Source organism: Corvus hawaiiensis, chromosome 16 (genome assembly GCF_020740725.1).
Source record: "Corvus hawaiiensis isolate bCorHaw1 chromosome 16, bCorHaw1.pri.cur, whole genome shotgun sequence".
Classification (NCBI taxonomy): Eukaryota; Metazoa; Chordata; class Aves; order Passeriformes; family Corvidae; genus Corvus; species Corvus hawaiiensis.
The window spans coordinates 4,208,259-4,235,367 of NC_063228.1; the positions used below are offsets into that span (position 1 = coordinate 4,208,259).

The 27,109-nt window shown below is 53.3% G+C and overlaps 1 protein-coding gene across 4 annotated transcripts in view; it reads left to right on the forward strand.

The window, feature by feature from the left end:
• The first annotated feature begins 6,050 nt into the window (after window positions 1-6,050).
• Window positions 6,051-27,109, forward strand: part of ELFN1 (extracellular leucine rich repeat and fibronectin type III domain containing 1) — a 103,231-nt gene continuing 82,172 nt past the window's right edge. For 2 of the 4 annotated variants that reach the window (XR_007207103.1, XR_007207104.1), the window contains exon 1: window positions 9,044-9,300. The gene's annotated coding sequence lies outside the window, so the exon portion shown is untranslated. Of the gene's footprint in view, window positions 6,158-9,043; window positions 9,301-27,109 lie in introns of those variants that run through there. The other 2 variants (XM_048320879.1, XM_048320878.1) reach the window with 2 other exon arrangements.

The following is a 27,109-nucleotide window of genomic DNA, read 5'->3' on the forward strand; positions in this document are numbered from 1 at the left end:
GGCTGGAGACCTCCCTGCAAACCAGGTTCTGCCTCCAAGGCAAGCTGGCTAAATAGCTCTCCAAGCCACGGGGGCAGCTCCAGAGAGAAGCCACAGGGCGATTCCCTGTGTTTAAAAGACCCCTGCAGTTACCATCCCAAATGATTCCTGTCCTGGGCCCGTGTGTGCTCCATTATCTCCCAGGCTGATCCACGTGTCCCCACACAATCGCTCTGCAATCTCCCCCCGTGTGATATTGCGGGGTATTCCACTGCATTAGCAAGTCGAACATGTTTTTACTGCCCAGTGTCTCTCCATGCAATATTTCACTGTCTCCCTGGCTATTATCCTGGCGGCACAAAGTCCCATTGAAATTCATGGTGCAAGTCGCCCATTTGTTTCCTTTGAGCTTTGCAGGGCTGTTCTATGCAGCTTTATGCATATCATTTTTTGCTATGCAAAGTGAGGGTAATGACTTTACCTGCTCTCTTTCAAAGCACTGAACAAAGCCTGTCCCCATGCCGTAGACTGATTTTGGAATATTTGTTCTAGGGTTTGAGAGGGATGAATCAGAGCTCTTAGGGAATGTGCAATCTGATGCTCTGTAAATAAAAAGAAAGTCATGCTGCACCTACATGTCTCCAAGGCAGGCGTGTGCTCCCTGTCAACCTTTCTTGCTGGAACCAGCTTCAGGGATGGCTTTGGCAAAACCGAACAGCTTCATTTTGATGACAGCCCTGGAATAGCATCACTTGGTTTGGCCAGTGCCACCAACAAGCCTTGAACTGGCTCTGCCTTTTGAGGGACAGATGATGCCCCTCACACATGACAAGGTGAGACTCCTCAGGCAAAGGGTCACTGGAGATATCCTCATGGACATCAGGAGTGTGGGAGTGTGGGAGAACCAAAGGCAGAGCAACAAAGGAAAGGTTTTGCTGTGAAGAGCTTCATACTCAGGCTGACTTTCCTCCATCACCACCCCCAAGGAGACTGAACCTCGGGTACCCACGACATGACTTTGATGTCTTGAATGAAGCCCCCAAATCAGTGACCACTTGTAAAAATGGGGTTCATGATGTCTGTGCTTGAATCTGTGCAGTGCCAGCAGGGCAGAGACAAGACTTTCCTCTCCATACACTGGTGTTTGGACGTGGCTAAGCATGCAGGGTGGATGTTGGATACTGCCCTGGGACGCATGGTTTGAAATGTGTGTTTTGCTGGGCCATAACCCAAATTGCAACTTGAAGATTTGGTGACAGACTCCTTGGTTTGAAAGCACCCACAAGCTGAGAGTTATTCTCCAAGGAAACTTGTGAATAGCACCTAACAAGTGCACTGGAGAATTCCTCATTCTCTCCATGGACAATGTGTGTGTGACAGAGAAAGAAAAAAAAAAGACAAAAATCTTTAAAGAATTTGTTCATTTTGAATTATTTACTCCGTCTACTTTCTTGGAGTCCTGAGGAGGAAGGCACTGTGCAATCTGCATTACAATAGCATGTCAAGGTATCCAGAAGGTCCAAAAGAAACCATCAACAATGGGATGAGTCCCCTGGGGCCTTGGTGAAGGACATCCAACTGTGCCGTACTGAATCCAGAGTTACAGATGTAGGCTCCACAGGGATGCAAGCACAGCAGGGAGGCAATGATCAGCATCAACAAGGATGAAGAGGAGCAAATGAATCCCATTTTCAGACTTAGTGGTCAATACAAGCAGCACACAGTATAGGGAAGTGTCTCTGCTTTGAGCAGGGATGTGTAATGGGAACTGCACTGTCCTCATGGACATCCCCTCAGCTGCCAGGCCCTGCAAGTAAAGGTAGAACTTGAGACCAAGCCAGTCCTGGATGTCCCCAGCAGCTCCAGGTGGTGAGCAGAGCAACTCATGGTGCACAATCACTCTGCACCTGGGCTGTGGGCTGGCAGGAGTCCTCTGTTCCCAGTGCTGTCACCTTTCACTGACTTTCATTGACTTCTTGAGAGTTTCAAAGTCAAAACTGAAAAAGAAACTCAGAACAAATGGGGACCTATAAAAACACGTCCAAGCTGCCAAGTCTACAGCAGATGTGATTTGCAATGGATGAGGTATTAATGCCCTGAAAAATTGGAGTAATGATGTGCAGTAATATTTGTCATCACCAAGGCTGAGTACGTTAAACAAAAATGTTCTGAAATGCAGCTTCTGCCTGGGCCTGGTAACTTTCCCAGATGTAAATACTGCAGTTGTTTTCCAAACATTCTCTAAATACCATAAGGCCTTAGTCCACTTACAGCACTAACAGCCCATAAAATGTCATTTTTTGTTTTCTAATTAATCTGATGATTTTTAGATAGGATTTGACAACAGCAGTGAAAAAGCATTTAAGGCTGAAAAAAATTATCCCTTGGATGTCAAGTCACCCACAGCCATGCTGGTGCATCGCTAGGAACTGCACAGCAGCATCCCCTCATCCTGCTGGATGGTGACTCATGGTGGGGCAGATCTACTCACCTTCCAAGCCAGGGGACACCAGCCAGTCTCGTAGAGATGCGAAGGGGGAGATCACACCCTTCCTGCAAGGATCTTCCTCCCTTTTCTCTGGTGAGAGCTCCCTGTCGTGGTGCATTTTTCAGATGCCCACAGCAGAGAGGGGAGCTGGAGGCAGAGTCCTCACAGGGGTCCCAGGTGGAGCAAGGCTGGTTGGATTTTCACCTTCTGTATAAGGGGGGTTGTTGCTGTTAAGGGTCTCACTGTAGGGGTCCAGGTGCTTAGGATTTCTGAGACAGTGGAAGACACTGCTTTTTGGGGGGGATGAATAGTATAACCAAGCAAAGTACACCAGACCTCCATCCCTTGCCCACATGGGGTCCCATGAAGGCCTGGTGGGGACATCTGACTCTCCCCTAGGCTCTGCACAGAGGCAGTCACACGGCTGTCACATCACCACCTTTCCCTCCAGACTCCCCTACTTTGGTGAGCACTTCCCTACAAGGACACCAGGTTGTCACACTCACTGTGACACAAGGAGGATCCAGAGTCAAGCCCTGCTGCTGTGGGCACTGCAGGGGAACAACTCAGTCCCTGCCCTGAGCAAGGGCAGAAGAGACATCGCCTACCCAAGGTCACATTTTGTTTCCTTCTCTTACTCAACACCTCCCCGTTCTGCATGGGCAAATGGAGCAGTGCCCAGCCAACACTTTGTCCCTTGGCCAGCATTTCTTTTCAGGTGATTCTCAAAAAGGCAGCAGAAGAGCTCTCATTCCCATACCCCCTCCACATCATGGGAAGCAGCCAGGCTTTTATTAACCACCTCTCCCTCCTGTACCACTTGTTAAACTGGGTTAGGACTGCTTGAGCCTGCTGTGTTAGACATCTTCTGCTGGTGGAGGGGAAGGGCTCACAGAAGCTCTCCTGACCCCAGACACCTTTCTCACAGCACTCCTCCCGCCATCTCGCATAAATAGATCAGTCATCCCAGCACGGCTACGTCTTCTTTTACTCCTTCCTGTCTTTAATAATATTATCAATGTCTGGTTTAGATTTTTACTAAATATAGGGGCCAGAGTCTGGACTGGCGTCACTTCCTCCCAGAAGAACTGGAACAGCTTGCTCAGAAGTACTTACTCCTTTTATTAATTTATCTTGGTTTGCAAAGTTGTTTGATTGCACCAAGTCTTTCCACCCCCCGTTGACCTGGCAGCTGGAAGAAATGATGCTGCTTAAAGCCTGTCCTTGATCCATGGGTGAGGCCTGAAGTTTTTGGCGCTGCGTCTCCAAAAGCAACCCTGAGGAACAGGGGCACTGTGTGCCAGCCGGCAGAAAATTTGCAGAGAGCCTTTGGCAAATCTTCCCTCTCCTCACTGCTGATCTCCATGGGTGAAGATCTTTAATGGAGTGCCAGTGGCATCCATGTCCCCTCTGGGTGACTCTTCTGCCAGCTGCCAGGTATCAGCTGCAGCTCCAGGGCTGGCATGAACCCACAGTGTTTGTGGCTGCCCCAGGGTTTGTGTGGCACTGATGTGGGGACCGAACCCTAGAACAGCCTGCTCCTGGCACCAGGAGGCACCTGGCAGTGTCTGTTCCCTGCCCAGGAAAACCAGTCTGTTCCTCCTCCAGCAAAGACAGGGGAGGGATGGGACCTCTTATCCCTCATCTCCCCAGGAAGACGTTTGACTCCAGGGCCACCCTTACGGTGTCCCCCGCTATTTCATATCATTGCCTATGCAAAACGGTCCAAAGCAATTTCAATGGGAATTCCTTGACTTCAGGGCATCCCATGGGACATGGGAGAATGGGATATCCCTGCTCCAGGGAGGAAGTGGTCTTCCATGCTTCAAGGGCATGAGCACAGGTGGTGATGGGGAAGAGGAATGGAAGAACCTCAGAGCAACCTGCTCACCCAGAGACCAAGACCCTGGAGAGTGGGTCACAGCTGCGGAAGAGAGGATGCCGGATCCATTCTCCATGCCCATCCTCTCCATCATGCAGGGTATCTCCTGCATTCCCATGGGCACTTTCCCTGGGCTGTGTGTCTAATGCAGCTGAGTGCCGTGCCAGGTTGCCAGCTGCCGTTTGGAGAGGGGCCATTGCTTGCCTCTTCCCAGGCTGTCTCCCAGCTCTATTACTCCACGCTTCAGGTTTTTTGGCTGTGGTGGTGTTGGTGTTGTTGCTATTAAATTGAAAAGAGTAAAATTTCTCTCCTGTACCCACCCTTTTCTCTCTCTTCCCTGCCACCTTCTTGCAGGGCTGCAAAAGGAAATCGCTGGCTAGGAGGTGGTTTTGGAGATTGTTTGAGACACCTCGAACCATCACAAAAAACACACGGGCCAGTCCTTACCTCAAATGACAGTGCCTGGGGAGAGAGAAGAGCACTTCTGTTCCAAGGGCCGGCTCAGTGCCAGCCACACTTTAATCATCCTGATTAAAGGTGTGTTGTGTTGCTAAAACAGCATAAAGAAAAACCCTCCCCAAAACGGGGAGGCAGGATGGCAGTCTCTGGGACAGGTGAAGGGTGGTCTGAGGCAGGAGGATGCCTGGGAAGGGCTGAGCACAGGGGATGGGGACCCCTGGGAGCTGTGGGCAGAGGTCGTGGTCCAGCCCCATTCGTGTCATGGCTCATCCCAGTCCCCGTGCTCCCAGCATCACCTGGCGCTGCCCAGCTGGGACCAGTTTGTCCCATGGAGGTCCGGATTTGGTGTGAGGGGTAGGGTGGCTGTCATGCACACATGGGGACACACAGAGACGTTCACACAGGCTCACAGAGACAGACAAGTGCGTAAATACAAACACACAGACACACCCCGGACCCTGCACCCCGCCACTGCACAGATACACCCCAGCATACAGACACACACCCCTATCATCCCCGCACCCCCTCAGGGTGTCACCACAGGCACACCACAAGCACAGAGGCACACCCACACACACAAAAGCAGATGTCCCCGACACGGACACTCACACCTTCACAAGCCCTGCACACTCACAACCCCACTCTCAAAAGGTGTCACACTCACGCAGTGTCACACACATGCAAGTGGCACAAATACAGTGTCATTCATGTACATACGGTACCGCACAGTGTCATGCAGTGTCACACCCCCAGTGTCACAGTGTCACACACCCCGTGTCACCCACACACAGCCCCCATCTCCCCAGTGCCAGCCCAAGTCTGCCGGCCAAGCCGCTTATCGCTCCGGGCCGTGACCGAGCCCCGGAGAGCTCTACCGAACCGTGCCATGCCGAGCCGGAACGGAGCCGAACCGGCCGTGCCGAGCCGTACCGGACCGTGCTAGGCCGTACCGAGCCGAACCGTGCCGTGCCCCATCGCACCCCTCTGCCCGGCCCGCAGCGAGCCGAGCTGCGCCGTGCCCATCCCATCCCACCCGAGCCGCGTCGAGCCGAGCCGTGTCGAGCGGTGCCGGTGGAGCCCCCCGGGCCTGGCAGCGCTGCCCGGCGCCGCCTGCACGGGCAGGGCTCTCCGCCTGACGCAGTGAGGAGCTGCAGCCCTTCTCTTCTCGGAGGCCGGGCTCCAGCGCTGGGATTTGCTCGGCTCCGGCTGCGTTTCCCTGCCCGCCTCCTGCCCCCGGCCCGCCCGCTTGGAAGGGCGCGGGGAGCCGCAGCCGCGGGTGCGTCCGCCGCCCATCACCGCGCTTCGGGGCTGGGCGCGCCGCCGAGCGCCGGGAGCCGCCTCCGGAGCAGGTAGGTGCTCCCGCAGCCCCCGCCGCAGCCCGCCCGGGCCCCCCCCGCCGCCCCCGGCCCCGAGCGGAGCCCCCCGCCCTGCTCCGCTCCGGCCCCGCTCCCGGTGTCGCCCCGCCGCGGCGCCCCGCGCTGCCCGGGAGCCCCGGGAGCCCCGCGCAGCCCCCGGTGGCCGCTCCGTGTCGCCAAACTTTTGGCGGCTGCAGCCCAGGTTGGGGCTCCGGCGGGAGGGGACCGCGGGGCCGGCGGCGGCGGGAGCGGGGCGCCCTCCCCTTCACGGGCGGGGGGTCCCCGGGCTCGGCCGGGGCTGCTCCCTCTGTCCCTCTCCCTAGGGCGAGCGGGAGATCGGGACCGGAGCAGCTCCCCACGGCCGGGCCGGGGGCGCGGAGCCGGGAACCCCTCCGGCCGCTCGGGCCGTGCTCCCTCCCCCGCCCATGGGGGATCCCCGCTTCGGGGTCTCCCTCCGCCGGCGGGTGCGCCCGAGCCGGAGCATCCCCGGGGGAGCCCCTGCAACTGTTGCCTGCAGGAAGCTCCGGTGCTCCGGGGGAAGAGCCGGTGCCGCGGGCAGTAGCGTCGCCCCGGGGGCCGGGGTCTCCCGCCCGGCTCGCCACAGCGCCGCACGGAGCGCTCGGACAGGGGAGGCTGCCGCCCTCACCCCAAATAACCCTGGAGCCTGCGAGCCTTGGGGTGGGAGCTGTGGAAGAGCCGCTCTCCGGCTCCGCTCCCCCCGCCCCCCCAATCCCTTCTGCATTCCCACGCCGGCAGTTGGGACCTGCCTCCCCCCACACGCGCTCCTTCAGCGGCTATTTCTGTCCTCGCCAAACGCGCCGCACATAGAGCTTTAATTAAAGAAAATTAGTGGAGGAGGGAGGGGGGGGTGTCCGTGCTCCGGGGAGGGGGACGGTCCCCGGGACCTCGCCGGGTGCGACTGATGATCGCTGCCGTCGCTGATGGCTCGGGGGAGGCGGGGGACAAGTGCCCGCCTGAGAGTTTGAGCCGCTTTCGCTTGGTTGTTTTTTTTTTTTTTTTAAGAAAAGGGCGGTGGTGGGGGGTGGTACGGACAGACGACGACGCGGGAAGGTGTTCCTTCCCGGAGGGTGTGTTGCAGTTTTAATTATAATGACAAATGTTGCCGTAAAGTTCCGACTCGGTTCCTGAATGCAGGCAGAGCACGGAGCACCGGGAAACTCTCCCGTCGGTTTGGGGTACTCGCCCGTCGGACCGGGCACTCGCCCGTCGGCGCAGCGGAGTTGCCAAAGAATTTTCTTGGTTGCGTTTTAAATGAGGCTCGGCCGGGTCTGCGGGTCCTCGGGGCGGCGGCGGGGCGGTGCGTGGAACCCGGGGGTGCCAAGGAGGTGGGAACAGTCCCCGCTCCCTGGGCAGGACCCCTCCAACCAGCCCAAAACCCCGCCGGTCCCCAGTCCTCGTCCCGTTCCATGTGGAGCGTGGCTACTCCTCCCATGCGCGGCGGGACCCGACGGGCAGCGGCGTCCCGGTGCTGGGGAGATGCCGGCCTGCCGGGGTGCCCCCCGCGCAGTCCTTTCCTCCTCCAGCTCTCCCTGGACAGCATCCTCCGCACCCCCGCTCATCCCTGCCCTCCGGGCCGGGCAGCCCAAGGGACCTGCGGTGCTGCCCACGTCCAGGCTGTGATTTGCAGCCTCGGGAAAGCCCCGCGGAGGGAGGGGACATGGGGGGACTGGCATCACCAGGCTCCCCCAGGGCAGAGCCGCCGCTCCCGCCTCTCCGGCCGAGGACTCGCCTCCTCCCGTCAGCTTCGCGCGTTCTGCCGCCGGTTCGCTCTGGATTAAATATTTAGAAGTTTGCAGCGGTGAATAAAGCGATCGTTAATAGAAATTGATGGCACCGATGCAAAGGGGGTGGCACCGGCGGCAGGAACGGCGCGGCTCAGCGGTAGCGGGCGGGGCTCTCCTGGGAGGGTTTTTAAGGGGTTTCACCCCAAGTTAAGGGTTTATCACTCCGAATGCTGTGGCAGCGCCAAAACCCGGGAGCTGCTCTTCACATTTCGGATGATGTCTTTAAAAAGCGTGTTTTTTCCGCCCTGCCTGCCTGGAAAGAATAACCCCGTACCTTCTCAGAGACGAGGCAGTCCGCTCGAATTTAGCACTTAAAATCCCCCGTCAGCATCTCCCGCCGTGCTGCCTGACACCATGCAGGGCTCACACTCCCCCAGACCCTCCGGGTTTGCCATGGCAGCGGGGGCCAGTGGGAAGCGGGGGCCAGTAGGGACCGGCAGCGTGGCCTCAGCTCCAAGAAGTGCAGCGCTGGGCAGTGGGGGGACCCCCGTCCTGGGGAAGGCAGGGATGAAGTTTGCCCGATGACCTGGAGGAGCGAGCGGCCCCGGAAGGGGGGCGGCCTCCCAGGGTGGGCAGTGGGGAAGGACACACACACACCGGGTGGCCGGTGAGCCCTGGCTCGCCACGCCGGGCTCCGCAGCCCCGCTCCGAGCTTGAGTCAGCGCTTCTGTCAGCGGCGGGGATGGGGCAGCGCTCGGCGGAGCGGGATGCGGTCCTGGCGCGGGTGCGGAGGCAGCGGGAGAGGGGAAAGAAAGACGAGCTGGGATAGGATGGAAGGGCGAGCAGAGAGGAAAAGAAAGGGCGAGGGTTGCCCGGGGAGCGGCGGGGGGTGCGGGCCCACCCGTGCCCTCTCCGCAGAGCCGCTGCTCGGTGGGAGCCAGCGGCGATGGGCAGCGGCTTGGCGTGGGGATGGGGAAAGCGGAGGGCAGAGCGGAAAGCCCTGGGGCCGACCCGATGCCCCTGCTACCGGTTCCAGAGACCGTCTGTACCCCCCAGGGCGGGTCGGTGCCGTGCCCACGCCCGCCCACGCCCCTCACCCCGCTCTGGGGGACGCTCCCCCGGTCCGGCTCTGCCCACGCGTGTCCCAGCCCGGCCGCCGCTCCGGGCTGGGGCAGCGCCGCTCTGTGACAACAGAAAGTGGCTGGAAAGGGGCGAGGCGTCACACGCTCTGCCTCCGGGAGGCAGGGAAAGGCTGAGGGACCGATGGGAAGGCATGAATGAATGAATCTCCATAAAGAGCCCCAAGCAGCAGGGAGAGGGAGAGAGGAGGAGGAAGGAGAGGAGGAGGAAGAGCCGGAGCAGGGCAGGCAGCAGCAGACGTGACGCCGGCAGGTAAGGGGGTGCCGGTGCCGCACGGCCCCGCGGTGCCCGGGATGGCAGGTTGGGGGACACAGCCAAAGGGGGACAGGAGCTACCGGGACCCTGCATGGGTTTGGTTTTTTTTTTTTTTCAGGGAGCATGTTTTTCCCCTGACTACTTGCAAAATGTGGAGTCCCTAAACTTCGCAGGACTCCTTTCCTCCTCCGGTACTGCTGCCCTGCGCCTGCCGGCTTTGGAGGGTTCCGGGCTGAGCCCAGCGGCAGCTCCCGGCGGGGACCGGCCCCGGCGGCTGGATCTGCCCCGCACCGGGGCAGCCCTGAGCCGGGCCAGCCTGCCCGGCAACGCAACTCGGCCGGGCGTTTAGAGTTACCCTGCCGGGGGTATCCAGCTTCTGCCGCGGCCCCTTTGCTTTGGGGGATCAGTGGGGAGCTCCTCTCCCCCCGGTCTCCATCCCCCTTCGGAGCTCCGTCCCTGCTGTGGTTACATAAGGCAGAGGAGCCCGTAGCCAGCGCTGACGCGGGCCGGATCATCGGGATCGCACCCAGGGATGCCCAGAGCTGAGCTCAGCCTTGTCCGGCTGCTCCCCATCCTCTGCCCCGCTGCCCGCGCTGAGCAACCCACTGCCTGTCCCCGACTGCTGCGGGGACTGTGCGGCACAGGTACACCCCTACACACCCCTACACACCCCTACACACCCCTACACACACCCCTACACACACACCCTGCCCTGCCGCTGCCCTTGGCTCTCCCGCAGAGCTGCCCGCACTAGCGGCGCTGGAATGCGCGGAGCCCTTGGAGCGCACAGCCGCACGCACACCTCGTCCCGTGGAGCAGCCTGGCTCCCGCAGACGGGCCCACGCCAAGGCGATGCACACTGGAAGTGTTTGCACACAAACACAGCGCTGCAGGCAGCACACGGGTCACGCTCTCGCGCACACGTGGGCTGGCGCTCGCCACGGGCTGGTGCTCGCCACGGGCTGGTGGTCGCCAGTGCCGGCACGGGGGCGGTGGGTGCTCTCCCCGTGCCGGACGGGGCCGGCTCCCAGCCCAGGCGGGCGCTGGGAGCTCTGCTGGGAACGCTGCAGGCCTGGCAGGGCAGCCCTGGCTGGCTGCGGTGGGCAGCTCTGCGGCTGCCCACAGCTTTCCCCTCCCTGACCGAGGTGCTCCGAGCAGGGATCAATAATGCTTTTCTGATTGGCTTCAATTCCCCATTCAAAGTAGTCACTGCATTAAGACTTGATTTTTCTCCCCTTTGACTCCTGGCCAGATTAGATTGTGAATTTGGCTGATTTCAAGATACTGGGGGAGGGAAGAATCATACAGCAAGCGAGAGAGAACTGAAATATCCTACAGGATCCCCTGGAGGGGAGAGAAATCAGTCTAGATAAGAGCTTGTTCTCCCCGCTTGGCTAATGCTTCCCTGTTGGATGATCAGAAAACTCAAGATCTAACCTCTCACCAGGATGCTTAACTATGAAAGGTCAGGCTTTTTGGCTTGTGCTAGGTGCAAGGTTTGTTATTGTGAGCTGTGGTTTATGTATTCCTGTTCTCCCGTCGTATGCTAAACACAGGAGTGCCCGATGCCTGCAAACAGAGGGACGTGGTCAGTGCTTCCGAGGTTTACGAGTCGAGCTCTGGGTGTAACGCTGGGGTTGGAGGAACTGCAATGGGGACGGGACACGAGGTCTGTGTCCTGGAGAGCCCAGAGCCTGTTTGTCAAGTCTCAGCCCCATCCTTGGGCAATTTTTTCCAATAGTTATTTCTCCATGTGTGTGCTGGGGATAAGTGAGTGGGTTATGTCAGTGAAGCCCTACATTCCAGACGGACCCGGAAAGCAGCACCCAGGAGCATCCCAGCCACGCTGGTTAGGGTGCTCTTCCCGTCTGGCTGCTCCAGGGCCAGGATTTCATGCCAAGAAAAGCCACAGCAGCACAGCATCGCCTGCAGCATCCCAGCTGCCAGCCTTGCTGTGAATTGGTGTTAGCTCCAGGTGAAGCAAAAACTTGGGATTATGTGGTTTCTCAGCAAAGGGCACTGGGAAGGCTGGTGGAGCAGAGGGACTTGTGGAGGAGCTGTTGCAGGATGATGAGGAGCCTCAGGAGGAGAGGATGTGGGGCTGGAGGCTTGCTGCAGGTAAGCTGTGCTGTTCTGGGCTGTGGGGAGGCAGCTGTGCAGTCACCAACAAGGCTGTGAGGTGCAGGGTTGAGGAGGTGGGAAGCTACTGTGGAGGCTGTAAAGGGGGTATGAGCAGGGAGCACAGCCTTGAGCAGTGTTTGGCATGATTTGGTGCAGCTGCTGGATTTTCTTGGTGTTGCAAACCCAGGGCTTGGGGAGGGTTTGAGTGAGCCCAATGGCAGGACAGCATTGGGGCTGAGTATCTGGGTATGGGGAGATGGAGATGTGGTGGTCAGCAGTAAACTGGGCCCAGAGGAGGCTGGTGGGGAGGAGAGGAACTGTGTGGAGCTTGATAGGACAGCTATGGAGCCAGACAGAGCCCAAACTGTGCGTGAGGAGGGAGGCAGAAGGTCTGTGAGGACCTTGGGGTGAAGGCAGACCCTGAGCCTTGGTCCCATGTGTGCTAAACCCCCAGCAGAGTGGTGCCAGGGGCTGGGTGGGGAAAAAGAGGATAAAGAGCATGAAATTATTTGTGTGGTGGTGTTTGGCTGCTGGAGTGGGGAGTGTATGTACCCTGCACAAGGGTTATCTGGGTCCCTGAGATATCCCTGTAATAGGAACAAATAATAATAAATCTGAAAGAAAGGAGCTGTGAGAGTCAGCTCCAGGTGAGGGGGCCTAGAGCCTCCATGCACCGTGAGGAGCTGGGGCAGGAGGGTCTGGGGGAGGTGGCACTGAGGGGGCAAGGGCTGTATGAGCCTGGGTAAGGGAGCTGGGAGGACCCAGCAGGAGGCTGGGGAGGCGGAGATGGGAGTTGGTGTGGCTGTGGCAGCAGCTCGTGAGAAAGCTGCGTGTGTGTAAAAAAACACCTCAACAGACCAACCCAAAACGCCTATCAATCAGGGGAGGCTTAAATCTGTTGTTTGGGCTTGGCCTCTGCACTATCTGGTCTGGTCTCCCGTGCAGTGTGAGGTTGAAGGCACAACTCAAGATGACCCACAGGCCGTAGAACCACTGCTCATGAGGAAAGCCCTCCTGCTAATGGAAGTGTGGCCAGCTCCCTGAGGGAGCAGAGCATCCCACAGCTCTGCCCTCAGAGCAGAGCTCGTTGTCCTCTCTAGGGGCTGATGAGGGAGAAGTGGGGTCCCAGAGCTGTGACTCCCTGTTCCTGCTGGGTGGGGTCCTGCCCCACTTGGGGACTGAGCCATCAGGTGTTTGTTCAAACACACAAAATTTGTGTGTTCAGGGCTCTCAGGAAAGCCAAATGACCACAACTCCACTGGCTTCCCCTACCCCTCTCTCCTTGGTGCTTAGAGGGAACCGGTGGGAAAATCTCCAAGATCTGGGTTTTTTTTCTTTCCTATTCCAGCATTTCTTTATGAGCTGGACAAGGGCAATCTCTGAAGCTCATTCGTATTTTTAAATCTGCAGGAATAAGTGTATGGAAATGTATGTGTTTTACTGTATCAGCTGCTATCAGCTTTTAACTTTATTACAGTAAGTGCGGAGTTTTTCGTGGGCCAAACTCATTCACTGGATTTAATGGAGTTAAACTGCAGGCAGATTTGGCTACTTGTTTGTGTATATCTTTGTAAAATGGACAGGCAGAGATCATAAAATTTTATACTCTCCATGGCATCTTTTAGGGAAAAGTCTTCCAATATGTTTTATAAACAGCATGCATATTTTGCTACAGTGTATGCTCATACCTAACACAAGGCACTTTAGAGCTGCTTCTTTTTTCCCCTCTCCCAGAGCTATGTGTATGTATGTGAACTCGGATTTCCCTGCATTATTTTCTCGTGCTGCTTTCCTTAAAAGTGTCTTTAGCAATTTTAAACAATTTAACTGGATTTCTTTATTTCTTTTTAGTGTATTTCTATCTCTTCCTAGAAATGGTAGTCAGAACCCTAACCTTTGCTATGAAGGGCTCAAAACGAGGGAAGAATAATGTTTATAAAGCCTCTTGCTAAATACCCAAAGCACTCCTAAACTGTCCCATCTGCAAATGCATGATCTCAGGACCTTTCACAGGTACAAACATCTGCTGTGATACCTTTGAGGGGCTGACTTTTTTCCCCCCTTCTTACTGAGATTCTGTTTTCTTTTCTTTTCACGATGTGATGATATCGGTTTCTTGACCTACTCTAGGCTGGGTTTAGATCCTGCTTGTGCAGGGCCTTTCCCAGTGTAACATGGAGCGAACTGACGCTTGAAGCTGTAGAGAAAATGTATTTCTAGGAGATGGATTTATTTTCTAATGAGGTATTTGATACTTTTCCAGGCTCTAAACAAATTAGACCCAGATCTGTGGCTGCAGGGCATTGGGAGGGGAAGTGGTTGATGAGCTGAGCTAATTAATTACACTTACTTATGACTTATCAAATGGTCATCACCACCCCATATGAAGCACTTGAGTGGGTGGAATTGAGGGGAGAGGATATTGATATGTGGGATAAATGTAAGGCAGTGGTCAATGACAAGGACATAAATAAATCTGGGGGTTCTGGTGACATTAAAGTAAAATGTGGGTAGTGAGGTATGAGAGAGACTTGATGTCAAAGGAACCCTCAGGATTTGCTGGGGTTTCTAAATAATACATTAATTCAATTACACATTCTTAATTAGTGTTTTCTCAATTTGGAGCAACATAATTAATTTACTGTGTCATATTTTTATTTTGCTGGTGTGATGAGTTTCATTTTTGAATCTTTCCCCTCCCTCTCTGCTTTGTGAGACTCGTGAGGCTCGTAACACTTAGCTGTGATGCTCGTGCCACAAGCTGCAGCTTCTTTGGGAGTACCAGTTTTCTGTATTATGATTTTTTTTTTATTATTTTTTTTTTCCGCTGACAGGCTGCACAGCACTGACCTGACCCCGTAATAGGAGGAAGAGGGAGAAAAAGAGCCCAGATCTGAAGCAGCTCCTTTTGAATGCTGAGCAGCATCTGTTCTCCGTAGAGCAGGGCGATCTGCAGCATGCTGGGGCAGGAATTGGCCCTTTGGGCTCCCCCAAATGGGGTTATTTGATTTTTTTCCTCTCTGGCAACTCATGGTACTTGCAGGGATGGGTGCTCCCTGTCCCTCTGGGGTGACTGCGACACACAGGGCTGCTCCTCCCGGCACCTGGAGCTGCACAGGGATGGGGAGGCCCAGGGTACTCTGTGTCACCCTGTGGGGCTTGTCTGCCTGCTTCTGGACGGGAAAGGTTGAGGGACAACACCTTTGCTGCTGTGCCCTTCACTGCTCTGTCCAGAGGGAAGGTGTGCTCCCGAGAGCTGCTCTCAGGCATTTGTTCTTTGGCACCTCCTGGAAAGCAGAGCCGGGTCAGTGGCCCATGTGCAGGGCGGGTGCTGGTGCCAGGGCTCTGGTCCTTGCCACAAGCCAGGCTTGGGGTTAGCACTTGCTTGCAGCAAACGTATTACCTGGTTTATTCAAGTTATAGGATGGTAGCTGATCAGGGAGATGAATGCAAGCCCACCCTGCTCCCTCCAAGCGGCGCCTTCCAGACCAACACTTGGCCCAGCTTTGCAGAGAGCTTTTCTACCCCCTGCCCCACTTCTCCCTTTTAATTTTTGTTCCTGGCTTTGCTTCTCTTCCCCACCCTCTGCCCATGCTCTGCTCTCGCTCGGAGGCGAGCAGTGCAGCCTCCCAAGCCCCATTCATCACCGCCTGCTCGCCAGGCACCGGCAGCCGCCGCTCCATTGATTGACTGCGGCGGGGAGTGAATTTAAAATCATTACGCTCCTGAGACAGCTTCTAAGTATGAGGAAAATCAAGTCTGTTAAGAAGCCTTGTGAAAAGAGTGTCTCCAGCCAGGGAATTCTGTGTGGGACCAGGTGCTGTTTGGATCCAGAGGAGACTCCACTGCTCTGGACCTGACGGGTGTCCCTGCGTGAGCCTGGGCCACTCCGTGCTGGTGTGATGGGAGTGGGCAGGCAGCTGCTGGTGGAGAATTAAGTAGAAATATTTCACTGTAGAAAACACTGTTGTGCAAAGCCATCCATCTGCTGCCTGTCTAATGCTTTGCATGAATTAATGAGCTGATTGATTAGGAGAACCTTGCAGCAGCCGGGTGAGGGGAATTATTCTTGTCCTCATGCTACAGGTGGGAGGAACTCAGAGGTGCAGAGGTTAAGATTAAGGTTTCCAAGTTGGGTTGGGTTTTTTTGCCATTAGTGAAGGCTACAGCTGAGACATTTGTCTGTGTCTTGTTTTACTGATTGATCAGTCTGATTTTTTGGATGTGTTTTGCCTTCAAGAGCAGTTGTGAGACATTGCTATGACTGCAACTCAGCCCTGGAGAGTCTCTCCCAGGATCTGATCTTCCAGCGTGTTCGTGGCAAAACAGCAAAGTCTGCTGCAACTCTTGGCTGTGGTTTGCAACCAACAGTCTCTTTTCTTTCTACTGGGAAAGACAAACTCTCACCATTTCTTACAATGCTGGCTGTTTAACACATCTTACTCTCACTCCACAGCCTTTACCAGTCAAGGCTTCCCATAAACATCCCCCAGTTCCTCACAGTATCTCTCCTGGCCACCTGCAGCTGGCGGAGGCAGGTTACTGATGGCTGATGCATGGAGCATCTGTCTCCTCCACGCTATGATGAGTGCAGCTTTTCAGGAACGGTGCATTGAGCAAATGTCACTCCACAGCCCCAAAATCTATCGAAGGAAATGACAGTGGCTGTGAGCATTAATCATCCTGTATCATCAAAATAAAGTTGTTGCAATAGAGTATTGTCAAAGGATAAATGTCTTGACTTCGGCTCGGTGCTGGTTCCTTTAATGCTGGCAGTTCACCAAGCAGGAGATGGTAGTTGTGTGGCCCAGGGGCTCAACTTGTGGCATTATTAATTAACCCTTCCCTCTCCAGGCTAAACAGTTGGTCAGTCTGGTTACCCAGAAAAAGCCTAGGCCACTTGAGAAGTTGAAGTAGTTTCTTTTCATCATTGTGCTGAGAAATTTGTGCCTGGCCTGGCTAGAGTAAAAGCAGGGCTGTATGGAGCAGCACTGGAGGGGCACTTTCCACTTACCCTTCTGATCTCTCACTGTGCCCCCCCCCAAAAGGTAGATTTGTTAAAGCAGTGCAAAAAAAGGCAATGATTAAAAAAAGGTATTGAATATCTGATTTGTGGTGTAAAAATACCTGTTTTTGCTTTACTCCTGCCAAAGGATGGGGCTGGAAAGCAAACCCTGTAACCCTCATGCTGGTCTGCACCTTCTCAGGGTGGGGCAGGTACAAAGGCTGATGGGGGCAGACATCAGGAGTGTGACAGACATGGCATCCACAGGGACCAGTGGGATGAGGGGTGGCACTGCTGGTGGCACCGAGGTGATTGTCTCCTGGGGCTGGAGAGAGGCACGGCAGTAATGTCGCTTCCAGCCGCTGTCTCCTGGGGAAGGTGGTGCTGAGCAATGAATTGCAAGGTCTGGTGTGTGCCCAAGGGGGATGGAGAGCTGCTGGAAATCTCTTTGTGCTTAAAATCTGGGAGTTCAAGGCGGTCTCTTGTGTTTTCTGGCACCATTGAATTTCTATGCTGCCTGGGTTTGAGCCTTTGTCCGTGGGGGCTGCAGGGACCTGGCCTGTGCGAGGAACAGGCTGTGCTTTGCAAGCTGTGCAGCAGAGCAGGACTCTGAGGGGGAATGGAGTGGAGCTCTGCCTCAGCCCAGCTCTGCTGAGCAGGCAGGCGGGGCTAGGAATGAGGGCTGCACACAGGGATGTGGGATGGACACCTCGCTGAGCCCCTCTGGTGTTCCTCACCTGCCCTGGCTCCTATTTTTACATTTTCCAGGGAAATGCTGAAGCCTGGGCTCAGGAATAATGCAACTGCTTCTGGAGAACATGTGCCACAGAGGAGTAAGGGGAAAACTTCAATAAATCAACACGTTTCAGCTTCTGTCCCAGTTCACAAAGGAGCAGGAATCAGGCTGTGGAGTTTGTGTAACTGCTGCATGTGTAAAGAAAAAAGGGGAAATAAATCGGTGGGATGAGATTCTTACAGCTTCGTTAGAAACCATATAATCATTAGATTGGAAAATACCCTAAAAGACAAAGTCCAGCCACAATGCTTACAAGCAAAGTGAACATCACTGCCCCATCCCAGTTCAGTCTCATTGTTTACAGTGTGGGTCAGTTTGTTAATCTTGAGCTTCACTAATGGACTTGATGATCTTGGAGGTATTTTCCAATATTAATGATTCTGTGATTCTCCAACAGTTTTGCAGAAAAGTCCTCTTCTATGTTAAAATCCTTTCCAGTTGTGAACTAGCTTGGAGGTTCTCTAATACCACATTGGCTTTAAGAAAAAGCCCCAAAATTTCTGCATGGCTTTCCTGCCTCTCTGTCAATAAAGAATGGATAATTCATGTTATGGTATATTTTTTTTTTTGTCCATTCCAGTCCCAATCTTAACAAAGCCATAAAACAGCATCAGCTTATATAGGCCTTAGGACAGCACACTCTCTTTCGCACTGGAATTCTTTATGTGTGGGAGTAAACAGAGTAACACACTTCATTTTAATGAGGCTGGCTTGGGAATTAAGTGTGTGTCACTTATTGATCTTGCTTTTTCTCCCCATTTATTTTGAAAAGCTGTTGTCTTTGTTTTCAGCAGGTAAAATCTGAAGTGTTGTTGCAATTGCTGGCTTATTTCTGTGGTTTAGATTGCAAGCAGCTCCTCAGAGCCAGGGCTTGTGGAGTCCTTGGAGGTGCTGAGTTACAGGTAACCTGTTCTGCACACAGAGTGTAAGGAGCCAGGCATGGGGACCAGATGGGAAATAACCTTCTGAGCTGGTCAGGTTTTCTGTGACCACCTGAGAGCCCCTTATCTGTCATCAGAATGATATCCAGAGAGCTGGCACCTGCATTCAGTGGGTAAACCTGGAGGTGAAGTGACACGTCCAGGGTTATCTGGGATGCCAGTACCAGAGCCTTGCTGGGACCAGGTCCTTTGACACCTGCTTCTGCACTACCCACAAGACTTACTTCCTTTCTTTGTCCTTAGTTTTGCAGCGCAAGGAAATTTTTGTTTAATTTTAAATGTTCTCCTGAATCTTGGTGACGGCAGATTGACGTAAGCCTGTGCTGGATCAGGGCCTGTTCTCTTATGCATATGGATGTGGACACAGCTGTAAGCGTTTTCCATCTCAAGGCTTTTGCAGGGAAGGGAGAGATCTTCCCTCCCTGCCCATGGATGTGTCCCCTCTCCCCTTGCACCAGGGGACCATGGGAGTGAGTTGGGGTAGAATCGCGGGTTGCTTGGCTCAATCATTGTCCATCAAGTTTCCTGGTGAAGCCAGTGCGTGTGTGCAGCCTCCTGGGACACTTGGGAGCTGGCCATAGCAGTGGAGGGAAAGCCTCTGTGTCGTGGTAACATCTTCCTTGGACCACACAAGCTGGGAAGCTCCTCCAAGCCTGATGCTCTTGGAGATTTTGGGTGGTGTGTCAGCACATCAGCAGAGAATTACATGTTGGCCATGTCTTGTCTGCCAGAGTTTGCCCAGGATCTTGCTTTTGCTGGTGTCACCAGCAGCAAAAATGTGGCTGCTGCCTTGGGGTGGGAGCAGCAGCTCCTGAAAAGGGTAGCACAAACAGGTGGGTCAGATGGCAAGGCAGGTTGTGTTCATCCCAGCTGGTCAAATGCAGACTGGAAAGCCCAGGCTCTGCATCTCTCCTCATGTGTGGTATCCCCTCAGTCACGCCATAGCCCATGTGCTTGCTCAAGAGAACAAAAACTGCTTCCTCATCCCTCTGCAATGTCTGCAACATCCAAGGGGTCTCCATCCATTTACCAGCATGGATTGTGCCCATGAAGCTCTTGAATCGTGCTGGATGCAGCCTGATGAAACTGCAGGGAGAATATTAAAGGAAAAAAAGAGTGGTGGAGAGAGCAAGTCAGCCCAAGTCTGTTTATGGCAGTTCCATTTTATTTAAAAGGGATAGCAAATTATAAACCATTTAAATATTTCATCTGCAGAAGGGCCCTGAATGAGTTTGCACTACATGTGCATGTGTGATGAATGAGTGGGGATGGCAGCAGGAGCAGCAGCGAGCACCAGCCCTGCTCAGGCCCATGTGCATGTGGGGGAAGTGGTTGTGTTGGTTAAAGTGTTTTATTTTAAAAGGGAATGTGTATTTTACCCTTTAGTTGGTGAAAGTTGTTGCTGTCTTAACAGGTTGGGTTGGATCTGGAGATAAGGGCCTCATCCTGCTCCTCGGTGCTTTCTGCCTGCTGGGTGCCTGGTGACTCTGGAGGATGCTCAAAATAGCCCCAAATCAGAGCTGTGCCTGCCCAACCTTGTGGAGAGTCACGAGGTCACTGGTGTAACTGGGAGGAGAATTTGTCCTTCTAGCTTTAAAAATAGCTGTATTTTCTTTAATGGCATTTTCCTTGGGGCAGCCAGGAGCTTGCAGGAGTGCACAGCCCATTTGAGGTGCTGCTGAGCGGGAAGGGGTGCCAGGACACCCCAGTTAATCCCATTTGTAAACCACATTTGTCTCTAAAAGGAACCAAACCAAGCAAAACTCCAGATTTTTCTTCCTTCCAAAATTTTTAATTCAACTGGCTTCCTAGAGCCAGGTTGAAGATGTTTCCTCTGTGGGAAATGCTCTCTGGTATAACTAAATAGGATTCTGTAATCTCCAGCATCTGAAGTGTTTAGTTAGGGTCCAAGGGTGGTTTTTTTTATCCCAACTCTGTCCATCCTTACCAAAGTGCGGGGTTTCTAACCATGAGTGATTTGGGGCTTATCTCTGGGAAGTGCCGTGAATGCCAGACCCGTGCTTACACAAGGAGAGAAATGCATGAATTTTTCCACATCAGTAGGAGCTGGAGATTTTGCTAAAGGTGTCTCCAGCTGCAAGGAGCAAGATACGGCTCTGCTGGAGAGCTCCAGAGAGGCAGAACTGAGTAGAAAATTTAAATGTGGATTTAATGCCTCAGAAAGCCATCTGTAAGGGAAGGTGCAGGTGCTGGCTGGCTCTTGGCCGTGCAACAGGTCACTCGGGCTGGCTGATTGTGAGGCTGCTGAGGCACAGGTCTGGTGGCTTTAATCTGACTTGGGAGATGTTCATTAGGGAGCCCTGAGCTGTCTCAGGGCTGCAGCACAGCCCAAGGCTGGTGCTGTCCCTGTGAGTGCTCTCCATGCACTGCTTGTACAGGGTCCTGCTGGATCAGCTGCTTCTGTCTCCGTTTTTACATGGAAAAGCTGCATTTGAAGGGCCTGGGATGCAGATGGACAGACTGACCACAGCCAGGGCAGGGCAGTTGGGGTGCAGTTGCCATCCTAATTCTGGCCTCTGCCTGTGCATGCTGAAGGAAAAGGAAAAGCAGTAAGTAAAATCAAGCCTCTGTTGCCTTGTTAGCTGGTGAGGCAATGGCTGAACCTCTTAGATGACACTACACAGCACTTCTGTACGGTTACAGGGTAACTTGGTTAAACCCCAGCTCTGTATGGACACAGGGCTGAGAACTGCACCTCCTCCTGCCGCTCGTTCCGTCCTGGCACTGAGGCTCTGCTGGGCATCCTGGCGTGGAGGGCAGGTCCGTGCCTCGGAGAGCTGTGCAGAGCAAACCCACGCTGGGAGGGAGCATCACCTCTGCCCTGCTCGGTCTCTCAGGGCTGAGAACCATCTGTGCTCACCCCAGCGCAGCAGTGGCCGTGGTCAAACCTCTGCTGTGCCCCCTTGGTGCCCCGTTTGTGGGGTCCCTGCAGCCCGCTGTGCCCCCAGCCTTGCTGCTGCTGGGTGCTCCCCTGAGCGTCACACCGGCCTTGCCCTCGGCCGTGCCCCCTCCTCACACCCCACCCTGGGGTTTTGTTGCCCAGCACGTAGCTAATGTCAATTTGTAAAACAATACTTCAGCATTACCCAGTGAAAACACAGACGGCATTGTACAGCTGGGAGCAACATTGATTGAAGTGATATTTAATCCAAGGAAAATACATGATACATAGTCTAGGATTCCTCGCTTATCCATCATATAATGCAGTTCACGGGGATTAAATATCCCTCCTGTAAAGTTGGTTGAGATCAGTGTTGTTATTTGTTTTGCAAATGATCCTGACAGTGATGCTGAGAGCTATTGATTACCAATGGTTCTTTAAAAATTACTATTATACTGCAAATTACAAACCTTGGGGGTATCCAGTTATATGATAATGGAAAGGCATTGGTGTGTAATGACACATGCATCATAACAAATTTGCTCTTGCTATATAATGGAGATTGAAAGGGACATGATTTATGACCAACAGGATTAGCTGCCTGACATGATATGTCTAAGGTAACACCACAACTGTCTAGTTGTTCATTGTGGCAAGAAGCACTGATGATTGGAACAATTTAGAAATAAATGAAGGAAAAAAACCAAAACAAAATCTCCTCTAACTTTTCATTTAAAATATGTAAACCACTCTTCTAATTAATAAATAGTTAAAATCCCTCCATCTCTCTCCCAGGAGCATCCACAAAGCACTGCACAGGTACAAAACAAGGCTACCAGTCCTGGTGGAACTCCTGGGTTTGCCTGGAAAGCCTTCAGAGCTTCTGGCTGTGATGGAAGTGCAAAAAAGAGCCCTGAATCTGCTGGGAATTTCAATGCATGTGTGCCCTTGAAGCCAGTGGAGGACACTCGTGTTGAGTTGTGTGCTCTCATTCCTGATGATGAATGCCTGATAACACAACTGCTTGTCTTCCAGGCTCTCCTGGTGTTTCCCAGCTCCGTAGCTGAGGACTGAATACTTGATGTGTTTGAGAGGAGCCTGAGGGCTCCTTCAGCCTCCGGTGGCTTGAGCAGTGTCACAGGAGCCTTGCCTGCTTGGGGGGCAGAGCTGGGTGCTGTGACGTTGCCCAGCCATCCTGGGATGGCACAGAGGGCTGGTAGGAGGATTTTGCATTCAGGAAGGTGTGTGGTGTGAAGGTTAACTCCCGTGGCCATCCTGTGCTCTGGGTATGCTGCAGATACCAAATGCCAGCAATGCAAACAAACTTTGTCCTCATCAGCAGCAGTGCCTGGGTCTGTGCTGCTGTGTTAACCTGCTCAGCTGGGCATGGTGAAATGCATGTCCAGGAGCCAGTGCCAGCAGAAGCACCTGTAAAACTAAAGGGAGGGAAAAAGGGTTTCCCTTCTTCACCAGCACCTTCTCAGCATCTTTTCATGAAGCTGTGTACTGTGCTGAGAGTCACCAGGCTGCCAGTGTGGAGAAACACCCATGGGCAGGAGTCCTCCTCCACAGACACAGGTTTACTTTTGCCCTCTGCTCGTTTATTCTGTGGTGCTGCAGTAGTAGGGACACTTGCCCAGTAATTTATTTAAAGAATTTTAGCACTTGGTAACATGGCACTTAAGGTGGGGGAAGAAAGAGGTGTGTACTTGTTTAGGTATTATTCTATACAACATCTAAAGATCCACCTCCAGCCTGCCCTGAATCCCACTAGCTCACTTGGAAATGGGAGGAAGTTTGAAATAATAAAAGGTAACTTGGAGCCCACACACACTAGTGGTTGGTGGGAGGTGAGTGCATCCCTGAGCACGAGCAGCACTGTGCTCTTACCCACCTTATCCAGAGGAATTATTCCCCCTGCCTGAAGTGTAAGCAGTATCCTGGGATGAGGCTGCCAGGCTCCCTCCCAGAGGGAGGAGAAGCAAGGGCTCCTTGAGACCACACCATAGAAGCAGTTTGTGATATAAAAACCAGTGCAGAGTAAAATTCTCCTCCTTGTGGAAGTGCTGGCCCTTGACTTGCAGGAAAGCATTTATTGTGCTGTTTTCTCAGCCCAAGTCCTCTGCAGGTCACCATGTGCTCTACCCCATCTCGTGGCCCATTCCTGTGTGTGCTGTGCTTCAGGGGTAATCAACAGCTGCAGAGATGCTGTTTGTCATCAGGGAAGGGGCATGTGCAGAGGGGGCTTTGTTTTCCCAGTAAAAATGAAATCCCAGCATTTTGTCCGTGCTTTAGGTATGAGAGTCTCTGCTTGTGGAGACAGAGAGCTTTTCAGAGGAACTGCAGTTTCAAGATTGTGGAGGAGGGTGGACCAGGAGGGGAGGTCCCAAGTGGGGCTCAGAAATGCTGGCACAAGGGACCTCTGGGACTCTGCAGCCCAGTTTCTCTTTTGAAGCAGGACTTTTGCCAGCGGTGACTCAGGTTGGTGTTGACTTTGTCTAGGCGAGTCTTAGAACTCCTCCCAGGGTGGATACAGGTGGTGGGTTGACTGCTCAGGTCCCTGCCTCCCTGGGGGAGCAGAGGTATTTAGGGGTACAGGTCATGGGTTCATCCTGTGACTGTGTGAGATCCTTTTGGCACTTCAAAAAGACAGGGGAGGACCTGACCTGGAGAAGTTGTAGGGGATGGAGGAAAAGGCTGGTTTTGGCTGTTTGTTCATCCTCTTCATCACTCCCAGCTGAAGGTGGGTCAGGGTACAGAACTGGACAGGAGATGCCCTCATCCAGAGCATGCCTGACCTCTGCAGAGATGTGCACAGACGTGAATGTGCTTGGGAATGATGTTTTCCCTGCCATTACCTTTGTAGATGACCTGACCTGATGTCTCTGATCCAGGCCCTCCCAGGTGAGAGAGCTCTCTTGCAGGAACTCTTTGACTAGCAAACACTTCAGTGGCTCAGGGGAGGCTGGAGTGGGAGGAAGAGAGCCCTTGTTCCTCTCAGCTGCTCGGGGTTGGGTGGACCTAAAAGTAGCAGGTATGAATGCAACTGTCATTACCTTAATGCTTTGTGTCACAGCTGGAGTGGGACATTGTCACATGTATGGATTCTGGGAGGCCTTTTGGTCCAGCATTGTATCACATTTTATGGCAAAAATCAGTGTAAAATGGTTGTGGTTGGAGCTGTGTCCTTCAGCCCAGTAACTGGCTGCACAAGTAAGTCACTGAGTCAGTGTGCACAGCAGCAGCAAAGCAATGCATAATTCAGGAGGCACCTCAGAGTGACACAGGGGACAGAGGGGCCACACAGCTGTCGCTTCGTTGTGTGAATCAAGTTGGCTGGGTGAAAGTGGGGAGTCCCCCCTGTGCCAGAACACTCTGGGCAGAACCTGCTGTCCTTAGAGAGACCAGCATCACTGGGGTTGTGTTGTGTGAGACACACATTGGGGCAGAATTTGCTTCTCCTTGGAAGAATTTATCTGCAAAATGTGGGCATTCCAGCATTTCTAGGGTACCTCCCGGAGTAGCCCACCCTGGACCGTTGCCTGTCCTTATCTGTGTGTCGAGCAGTCCCCTCCTGCTCTGATTGCACCTCCCTTGCTGGGACAGAGTGGGGCAAAGGGAGCCTCAGGGGCGATGTGGCCATGGTTTAGAGAAGTTTGTAAGGGATTTGATCACAGCTTAGAAAAACTTTCTCCCTCTCTTCTGTGCTAGTGATGACTCTCCATTTATTTCTCTGCTGTTGTAATGAAAGTCCGAGTGCTACACAACTGCAGAGATCCTGACATTGGAGCAGCCAGCATGCACCATTTCACTGGAAGAAAAGATCCATCCAAACGGTTCCTTTATGTCATGCTCTAATTTTGCCACTGTTGGTTTATTTTTGTTTTTGGCTTCTTTTATTCACGGTATTCTTAAAACTTCCCTTTCAGGGCTTAACAGCTTAACCATTTCAAAATCATGCCAAGCGGAAATGTAGCATACGATTTTCTCACTAAACATTGTGCTGATCGCTCAAATGTATTCTGGATTTGTAGAAAAGCTGCAAAAAACTGGGATGAAAGAGAGTGAGAATTAGCACTCAAATGAAGTGCCAGGTCTTTGCATGCTTGGGAAAGGTCTGTGGAAGCAAACAGAGTGCTCACCTTCTTGCTCTGCTGCATCCCACACTGGCTTGGCTGGATTGGTGGGCAGGCAGGTGGTGAAGCACAGATCTCAGTCCTGAGGCTGCTACAGTCTTTAAACATGGGTCTTAGTCCTGGTTGTTGGTCCCTGATATCTGAATTATGCCCCAGGCTCTGCTAGCAGATTCCTCTCTGGGTTTCAGCAGCTCCTTCAGTCTCTTGGGCCTCCCTCTCTTCTTCACAGGAAAGGGATTATAGCGCCAAAAATAGCCTATTTTCCAAGGTGGGCCTCTTTGTGACTCTCTTCTGTGAAATACGTCTTTCTCCCTGTTCCTCCTAGTGAAATACAAAGGAGATGTGATTCACCACCAGTGCTGATGTGCCAAGGCAGCAGGAAAGCTGCTGGTGTGCAAAGGATGCTTTGTACCTGCACATGTGCCCTTCCGACACACGGATTCCCTGCTGGGGCTGGTGGCTTCCTGCTCTGCTTGTCCTACTGAGTAGCTGGAGGATTCAGGGCAGAAATGGCCCTGCTCCTGGTGCTGATGGAGCACCTCTGATGGGAGCAAATGGTACATTTGGGAGGCGAGGTGGGTGTTATGTGATCGTGTGGACAGTCCTGTCCCATGAGAACTCATTTGGGATGGGGCCGCTGTGACTCTTGTTTGGCTCTTGCTCTTGCAGGGAGGTGCATTTTCCCAAGGAGGAGGAGGGCAAGGAACACGTTTGGAAAGGCAGACTTTTCCTTGGAACTAAAATGGGTTCTCACCATCTAATGACTGCTGCTGAGCAAACCTGGGCTCTTGGGATGATAACAGGGGTGCAGACCGGCACAAGAGAAGTCAGATCGGTGTTGCAGAGCTGGGAGGTTTGTGTGAGTCCTTACTTTCAAAGACAAGGATAACAGAGAGGGTTTTTTTTTGCCATTTCTGGCTTTTTATGGTTGCTCACATTAGAAGATCTTTGAGGGTCCTCACTTCTTGCAGAAAATGCCTGTGGGCCCTGAGCTGCGGAGCTGGGCTGTGGATCACAGCTTACAGATGCTCTGAGCTGGAATTTGCTCTTTCATTACAGCTCTCAGGCTTGTGGGGTGAAGTGAGGGAAAGCTGATGATTGTTAGTAGCTTTAAAATCAATAATGCTCTTTAGAACATTTAATCTTTCATTAATAGTGACTACAATACACACTGGGGTGCATCTAGACCAAGAAACACTCAGGTTCCCGCAGTGCTACAGCTTGGGCAGCTGAGAGCTCTGCGAGCAAGGGGTTCTCCAAATCAGCAGAGGGAAGGGCTTGTTCTGATTTTCACAAGTCTCATCTGTGTGAATTCTGGACAGGGGACAGGCAGGATCCTGTGCCCTGCCGGTGCCCTGTGTCTTTGAAGCAGTTCCACATCTCTGCTCGCATCACAGACCAAGAGCTGAACATGGCCCCTGATTTATTTATTTATAATATTCCTGGCAGAAGGGGGGGCACGGGGAGGTCTCTGGATGGCGAGCAGAGGTGAAGAGCAAGGCATAGGTAGAAACCACGGTGATGGTGCAGAGTGTGGACATGAAATGAGAATGTTGAGTGAGCAACTGCTGTTTGAAAAACCTCGGGATGCAGGAGAAGGGAGTAGAGGGATTCCTCAGTTTGTCTCCCTGCCTATCCCAAGTAAATCCTTTCTGGCTGATGTGGTTGGCATATGCAGAGCATCTTGGCGTGGTGCTTCAGTGGATGGTCTCCAGTTGGGGTGATGGCTCAGAGCTGGGAGCTGGGGAGCGTTAGGGAGCCCAGGGGGCAAAATGTCTTGTCATGATTTTCAAAGAACAGGAAGGAAGAGCATTTTTTCTGTTATTGTTCATAATACAGGAAATTTCCCCACTCCCTTTCAGTTAATAACCACTGGGACAAGAGGCTTTCGTAGCTTGTAGGGGA